The following is a 7,347-nucleotide window of genomic DNA, read 5'->3' as shown; positions in this document are numbered from 1 at the left end:
GTTTGAGGAACAACTGTTGTTGTCCTAGGATCATGTAGACCCTGTTACAAGATTATACTTCCCCTTAACTACTCGATAGAAAACAATTTGAGAATTATGAAACATTATGTTTTCCCTTTGAGCTATTCCTTCAGTTCCTGCATACTGATGAAACTGGTCCACAGTTGAGTGGACCCCATAAGAGGCTGGCTCACCAAAGAATGCAGTTTTCACATCCTGATGATTTCATCCCCCTACCCTGACCAATCAAGGACCCCAGTTATCCAGCCCCTTCCCCTTCATGATCCCCTTAAAAGCCCCAGCCAAGAACTCCTTGGGGAGATGGATTTGAGAGTCTCTTCCCATCTCCTTGCTCGGCACCTTGAGATTCTTAAACTTTCTCTGCTGCAAACCCTGCTGTCTCTGTGGAATGGGTCTGTTACTGCACAGTGAGCACATGAACCTGTTGGTCCTATAACAAGGGACTGAGAGTAACCCGAGGGGTTATGCCAAAGTGTGACTCAGTGCAGTCAATCAGCCCCATGTACCTCAGAATGAAAGTATTAGATGAACAACTACGTGTGCTAAACTTCATGGTTTCTCAAAATATGGTACATGAGCACCCTTTGTTCGGCACCCAAACAAGTCACTAGGCATTGCTTTTGGCTGACAGGTGGGAGTGACCATGTATATCAGTCCATGGGATAACACTAAGACAGTCACAGCTTGGAGATAAGTTAACCTCTCAGACTGCAATGAAGAATGAAAAGGTAATGGGCGAAGTCAGACTAATGAATAATCAGTAAACTACTGACTGAGGAGTGGTGCCCCCCATGAATCAATGTGGTGTTTTTATCAGGACATCTATAGTAACATCTGTGACGCTGAACGTAATAAGTGTATTAACCTAGAAGAACATGAATCTGTTGTGTTTGCTTTATCTAGGAAAGAACGACTATTAATAGCAGGAGATGGGTGGACATAAACCCTCTCCAGCAGGAATGAGAGAGCGAGCATTGGGGGTGGGGTGGGAAGGGAAATGACAGTCACTGGTGGACACAGCTTGGGGCAGAAGCTTCAGTGAGTGTCACCAGGCCGGTGGGTCTCTGCGCTCTATTTTCTTATCCATCCAGTAGCCTCGAAGGGACCTGGATACCTGGAAGGGGCTGCCGAGGATGGAGTAAGTGGTCTCTGGAAAGACCTAATCTTTCTTGTAAAGTAATACATTGGCTTCCTGGTTTACCGTTCGGGTCTTTGGGGATAGTTATGTACCTATTCCTTTATAACAAATAATCACAACTTTAGTGGCACGAAAGAACAAAAATTATCCATTCTTATTATCTCCTACAGTCTGTGGATTACTGGGGCTAGGACTTCAGCTGGGGCATCACCATGTGGTCTGGGCTTCCTGACAACATGGCCACTGGGTTCCAGGAGTGATATCCTGAGAAAAAAAAGCCAGTAGGAAACAGCATTGACTTTTATAATCTAGTCTTAGAGTCACAGAGTGTCACTTCTCCTATCCTCTGTTGGTTAAAGCAGGCACAAAAGCCCTCCCAGCTTCAAGGGGAAGGGATGTAGACTTCACCTCTTGATGGGAGATGACAAGATCACATTATGAAACCAGCATGTGGGCCGAGGGGTGCTCCTGCACCATCTTTGGATCAGGTAGTCCAGCAGCCTGTCCTCTGGCAACAATAGCTCACACCCTTCCCACATGCAAAATATACGCATCCCCTCCCCAAAGACCCCTAAGTCTTACTCTTTTTTTTTTTTTGAGACGGAGTCTTGCTCTGCCGCCCAGGCTGGAGTGCAGTGGCCGGATCTCAGCTCACTGCAAGCCCCGCCTCCCGGGTTCACGCCATTCTCCTGTCTCAGCCTCCCGAGTAGCTGGGACTACAGGCGCCCGCCTCGTCGCCCGGCTAGTTTTTTGTATTTTTTAGTAGAGACGGGGTTTCACCGTGTTAGCCAGGATGGTCTCGATCTCCTGACCTCGTGATCCGCCCGTCTCGGCCTCCCAAAGTGCTGGGATTACAGGCTTGAGCCACCGCGCCCGGCCTGTCTTACTCTTTTATGGCATCAGGACAGGCAGGGATGGACTAAAGCCAGGTTTCCCCCATTCGCTCTGCCATGCAGGGACCCCTGTTCCTATTCCATTGATTGCAAAGAGAGAATTTCTCTTGAAATGTTTCCCGTCCCTGCCATTTAAGCAGTTCTGGGTTTGGCTGCCCTGAATCTATGTCAAGAAACATGGAAGGGGAAGAAGAGGAAACTCACCACCTTACTCGTTTTTCTTGGAGTTTGGCTCTCCCTCTCCAACCCACCTGCTATTATTTCCTTGCAGAGTCCCTATTAAGTTGCTTTATGTATCCACTCTGGGGTTCTTAGAAGTAACCCATTGGGGAGCTACCATGGCATCGGCTCACTCTGTCTTAACTGGAACCAGAGCCACAAGCCATTTCTTAATTTTTGAGGTGTTTGCCATTTGGAGAGGCTGGGAATGATAAACCATTTTTCTTTCTTTTCTTTTTTCAAATCTTGCAAGTCCTGCCACCATTGGTTCCTTAACTGGTCTCATTCTCTCTTATTTTTTATTTTATTTATTTATTTTTTTGAGACGGAGTCTCTCTCTGTCACCCAGGCTGGAGTGCGGTGGTGTGATCTCAGCTCGCTGCGAGCTCTGCCTCCCAGGTTCATGCCCTTCTCCTGCCTCAGCCTCCTGAGTAGCTGGGACTACAGGCGCCCACCGCCACGCCCGACTAATTTTTTTTGTATTTTTAGTAGAGACGGAGTTTCACTGTGTTAGCCAGGATGGTCTCAATCTCCTGACCTGGTGATCCACCCGCCTCGGCCTCCCAAAGTGCTGGGATTACAGGCGTGAGCCATTGTGCCTGGCCTATTTATTTTTATTTTTTATTTTAATTTCTTTTTTTTTTTTTTCCGAGATGGAGTCTTGCTCTGTCGCCCAGGCTGAAGCGCAGTGGCACGATCTCGGCTCACTGCAAGCTCCGACTCCCGAGTTCAAGCAGTTCTCCTGCCTCAGCCTCCCAAGTAGCTGGGATTACAGGCGTCCGCCGCCAGGCCCTGCTAATTTTTGTATTTTTAGTAGAAATGGGGTTTCTCCACATTGGCCAGGTTGGTCTTGAACTCCTGACCTCATGATCTGCCCACCTCAGCCTCCCAAAGCGTTGGGATTACAAGTGTGATCGGCCCTTTCTCTTTTATTTTATTGTGGCAGCTAGAAGTTAGGGGGCCCGTGTGCCTGTCAGTTCCCTCCACTCTGTCTACAGTTCATTGAAACATTTTCTATTTTCCAAGTTATCCTGGGTTTCAATGTTGCTGAACTTCCCACCACTGCACAAACCTGTCTTCCCTCTTCCAGGTTTCAACCATATTTTCGTCATGTTTATTGAAGCCCTCACTGACAGACTTCTCAAGGCCCGTCTGCCTTCTATTCACTGCCTGGCCCCAAAGCCAGTGCCACACATTTTAGGTTTTTACTGCAGCAGCACCTACAAGGGTTCCAAAATCTGTATCATTAAAGTTTGATCAGAGAAGCAAAACCACCTTGAGCAAAACAAGGCATTTATTGAAGACATTAGGATAAACATTGTTGTGGGAGCTGCAACCTGCTGCCCCGTGTCCAGAAGTGGGCCTAAAGTCAGCAGGGCTGGCAAATGGATGTGAAGTGGGAGAGGGTAAGCGTGAGCTGCACCTGCAGGGAGGAGATGGAACTCCTGTGGATGGACTGAAACTGATGTCTTCCACATCAGCCTCTCAGGTCTCCAGCACTCCAGCTCTGACGCTGAAGATGGCCTGCAGGAGGGCTGGTGCACTTCACCATGGAACTGCTCCCAAACCTAAGATGCCATCAAGCTGAAGCAGCAGTTCTGGTGGGAGCTGGAGGAACTGCAGGCACGGCTGCTGCCCCGTACCAGTACATTGAGCCAGTGGGTGCATGGCATTGTGTGTGAGCCACCATAGTGCTGGGCCCTACACAGACTTTGACTGTAAATATTACTGCTGTTTTACTTCTGCCTTCCAAATTTTGCTCCGATTTTCTGAGAAACATAGTTCCAGCTTAGGCACAGTGACACAGTACAAAGCCACCGCAATGGCTGGCCAGGGAGGGATTATGAATGCAGGCCGAGAATGCACAGGAAGCATTTGTCTATTTGTAGAGTAGGTACCATTCAAGGATTTATGTGAATCAGGTGCAAAGAACTCACACAAAGGTGGGGAAAGTTAGTGCTTAGAAATCAGTGATACTAGATAACCAAGAAATACAAATAAACACATAGAAAAGCTTTAATAAAATAGTATTGGGCCGGGTGCAGTGGCTCATGCCTGTAATCCTAGCACTTTGGGAGGCTGAGGCGAGCAGATCACCTGAGGTCAGGAGTTCCAGACCAGCCCGGACAACATGGTGAAACTAAAAAAAACCACAAAAATTAGCTGGGCATGGTGGTGCATACCTGTAATCATAGTTCCTCGGGAAGCTGAGGCAGGAGAACTGCTTGAACCCAGGAGGTGGAGAGCGCAGTGAGCCGAGGTTGTAGAGAGCCGAGATCGCGCCATTGCACCCCAGCCTGGGTGACAGAGCAAGACTCTATCTCAAAAAAATAAAATTAAAAATAAATAAGTAAAATAGTATTGAAATGATGAATAATACTATTTCAGCACATCCTAAACTGATCATGCAGATAGTCAGAGGTTTTCTGCATGAGTTTGCTAGGGCTGCCGTAACAAAATATCATGGACTGGGAGCTTTAACAACAGAAATTGATTTCTCACGGTTCTGGAGGCAGAATGTTCAGGACCAAGGTATTGGTAGGCTTGGTTTCTCTGAATCCTCTCTCCTTGGCTTGCAGGGGGCTGTTTTCTTTTCTTTTCTTTTTCTTTGAGACAAAGTCTTGCTCTGTCACCCAGGCTGGAGTGCAGTGGCACAATCTCAGCTCACTGCAACCTGTACCTCCCGGGTTCAAGCAATTCTCCCGCCTCCGCCTCCTGAGTACCTGGGATTATAGGCGCCTGCCACCACGCCTGGCTAATTTTTGTATTTTTCGTAGAGATGGGGTTTCACCATGTTGATCAGGCTGATCTTGAACTCTGGACTTCATGATCCACCTGCTTTGGCCTCCCAAAGTGCTGGGATTACAGGTGTGAGTCACCACGCCCGGCAGCTTGCAGGTGGCTGCTTTCTTGCTGTGTGTTCACGTGGTCATTCAGAACACCAGTGATAACTGGATTAGGGCCCACTTTCATGACCCCGTTTTACCTTAATTCCCATTTTAAAGGCCTTATCTTCGAACACAGTCCCATTCTAAGGCACTGGGGGTTAGAGCTTCAATATATGAGTTTTAGGGAGACACAGTTGAGCTCATAACACTTTCTATAGAACAATCAAGTTTGAGACATGCCACATGCTATATTTTCTTCTTGGAAATTTGCAAAGTATATATGCATATGAATGACTGCAAAGTCCTGGAAAACATCCAGTATTCATCTTTCACACGCTCACTGTTTGAGCCGTTATTGATTGATAACCCTCCGCTGGCTTCCTTGATGCATTGGCTGAGCGCATTGAGCTGCCGCGTGGAAATATAATCTGCCGGCTGCCGCTGGCAGTCAGGAAGGGAAGGTGGACATGGGGAGAGCAAGCAAAAGCTGGAGTCTCAAGGAGATGAAGTGGAACCTGGGGCTGTATCTCATTAGAGCACATGTTGGCCTCTTCTCACTTCCAGGCCTCCGGCTTTGAAGATGCCCAGGGAGTTGCTTTGGAGGGCTACGTGGAGAGAATGGGATTGGTAAGTGGGCAAGAGGGTTGGCTGTTGGCAGATGGAACTGCCTCTTCCATCTGTTCCAAGGGGACTTCTGGACGGCCGGGGGCCTGGCATGTCCTGCCTCACCCACACTTGCTGGCCAGGGCGAGTGGCCTCTCACCCGGCCTAACCTTGCTACCCTCTTTGTTTGCTCTTTGCAGGTGAGGAAAAGAGCAGAGCTGTAGATGCCACTGGAGCGTGGCCAGGCTGGGTGAGGACCCACACAGAAAGGTGTGGGCAGGCGTGGTGGGTGGGGGCGGGGGATAAGACATGCACCCTGGGTAGTCAACCACTGCCCCCGTCACGCCCTGGCTGCAGGTGTCCAGCATCAGCCGTGTGCACATCCCACCTTGCAGGCCTCTCCTGGCTCATGGCCCCCTTGCTGCATGCTAGTCCTACCTCTCTGACCTCCTGCTGAGCTCAGCTATCCTAGCTCAGAGTTTCCCCTTTCTTCTTGAATACAATCAGGGTTCTCTCTGTTGACCCTGGACCCCCATTCTGAACAGTTCCCATGGTGCTGGCCTTCTCTCAATTATCTGAATGAAACCCCAGACTCACTGCAAGTCTTCAGCCAAGTGAAGACTTCCGGTGGCCTCTGCCATCCTGGCACTCGAGGAAGCAGATGTTTCTCTCTCTTCCTATAGTGCTCTTGTCATGAATCATCTCCAGGTCCTCCCAACAGGAGCAGTCAGCTCCTCCTCTCGGCGGTGCTGTAACACTGGTATCTCTGCAGCCTGGGGAAGATGACGCTGTTTGAATGGAGCGTACATCTCGACAGTAACTGGCCTGGCACATGAGAGCAGGAAGCGCAGCTTCCTGTCCTGCAGGGTACAGTGCAGATTGCTTTTCCACGCATTATTTCTGCTCCTCGCACCACCCTCCCCAACCCGAAAGATAGAGCATATTGTCCTAATTTTACCGAGCAGAAAACTGGCTCCCAGAGAGCAGCTCTGCTCAGCTAGGGCATGTCAGAGCACTGCCTGGGACCCACATCTCCTGACTCCAGGGCCAGGGCACCTCCGGGCCCTCACACGGGTCTTAATAGAGATACATTTTATGTTTAAACCAGCTCTTGGGCCAAGCATCGTCCTCAGTCTCTCAGAACTTACTGCATTTTCTTCTAAATCCCAATTCAAAATACCTTTAGCATGGCGGTTCACACCTGTAACCCCAGTGGGAGGCTGAAGTGGGGGGACTGCTTGAAGCCAGGAGTTCGAGACCGGCCTGGGTAACAAAGTGAGACCCCATCTGTAAAAAATAAAAGAAATGAAAAATTAGCTGGGCGTGGAGGTGCACCCCTCTAGTCCCAGCTACTCCAAAGGCTGAGGCAGGAGAATTTCTTAAGCCCAAGAGTTTGAGGCTGCAATAAGTCATGATTGTACCATAGCACTCCAGCCTGGGTGACAGAGAGAGACCCTGTCTCTAAAAAACAAAATAAATAAAAAACTAGCTGAGCGTGGTGGCACATACCTGTAGTCCCAGCTCCTTGGGAGGCTGAGGCAGGAGAATTGCTTGAGCCTGGGAGGTCAAGGCTGCAGTGAGCCGT

The 7,347-nt window shown here is 49.2% G+C and overlaps 1 long non-coding RNA gene across 1 annotated transcript; it reads right to left on the bottom strand.

Annotated features, from left to right (window-relative positions):
• Positions 1-5,058: 5,058 nt before the first annotated feature.
• Positions 5,059-7,015, bottom strand: LOC117084869. The gene is made up of 3 exons (XR_004437722.1): positions 6,964-7,015; positions 6,360-6,622; positions 5,059-5,764 (listed from the first exon to the last, which is right to left on the bottom strand). It is a non-coding gene; the product is annotated as an uncharacterized LOC117084869 (long non-coding RNA).
• Between the last annotated feature and the right edge of the window lie 332 nt (positions 7,016-7,347).

The sequence above is a fragment of the Trachypithecus francoisi genome, unplaced genomic scaffold, assembly GCF_009764315.1.
Source record: "Trachypithecus francoisi isolate TF-2019V2 unplaced genomic scaffold, Tfra_2.0 Lachesis_group1, whole genome shotgun sequence".
NCBI classification, from domain to species: domain Eukaryota; kingdom Metazoa; phylum Chordata; class Mammalia; order Primates; family Cercopithecidae; genus Trachypithecus; species Trachypithecus francoisi.
The sequence above is the reverse complement of the archived record's forward strand: the minus strand, read 5'-3'. Positions and strand labels throughout refer to the sequence as shown.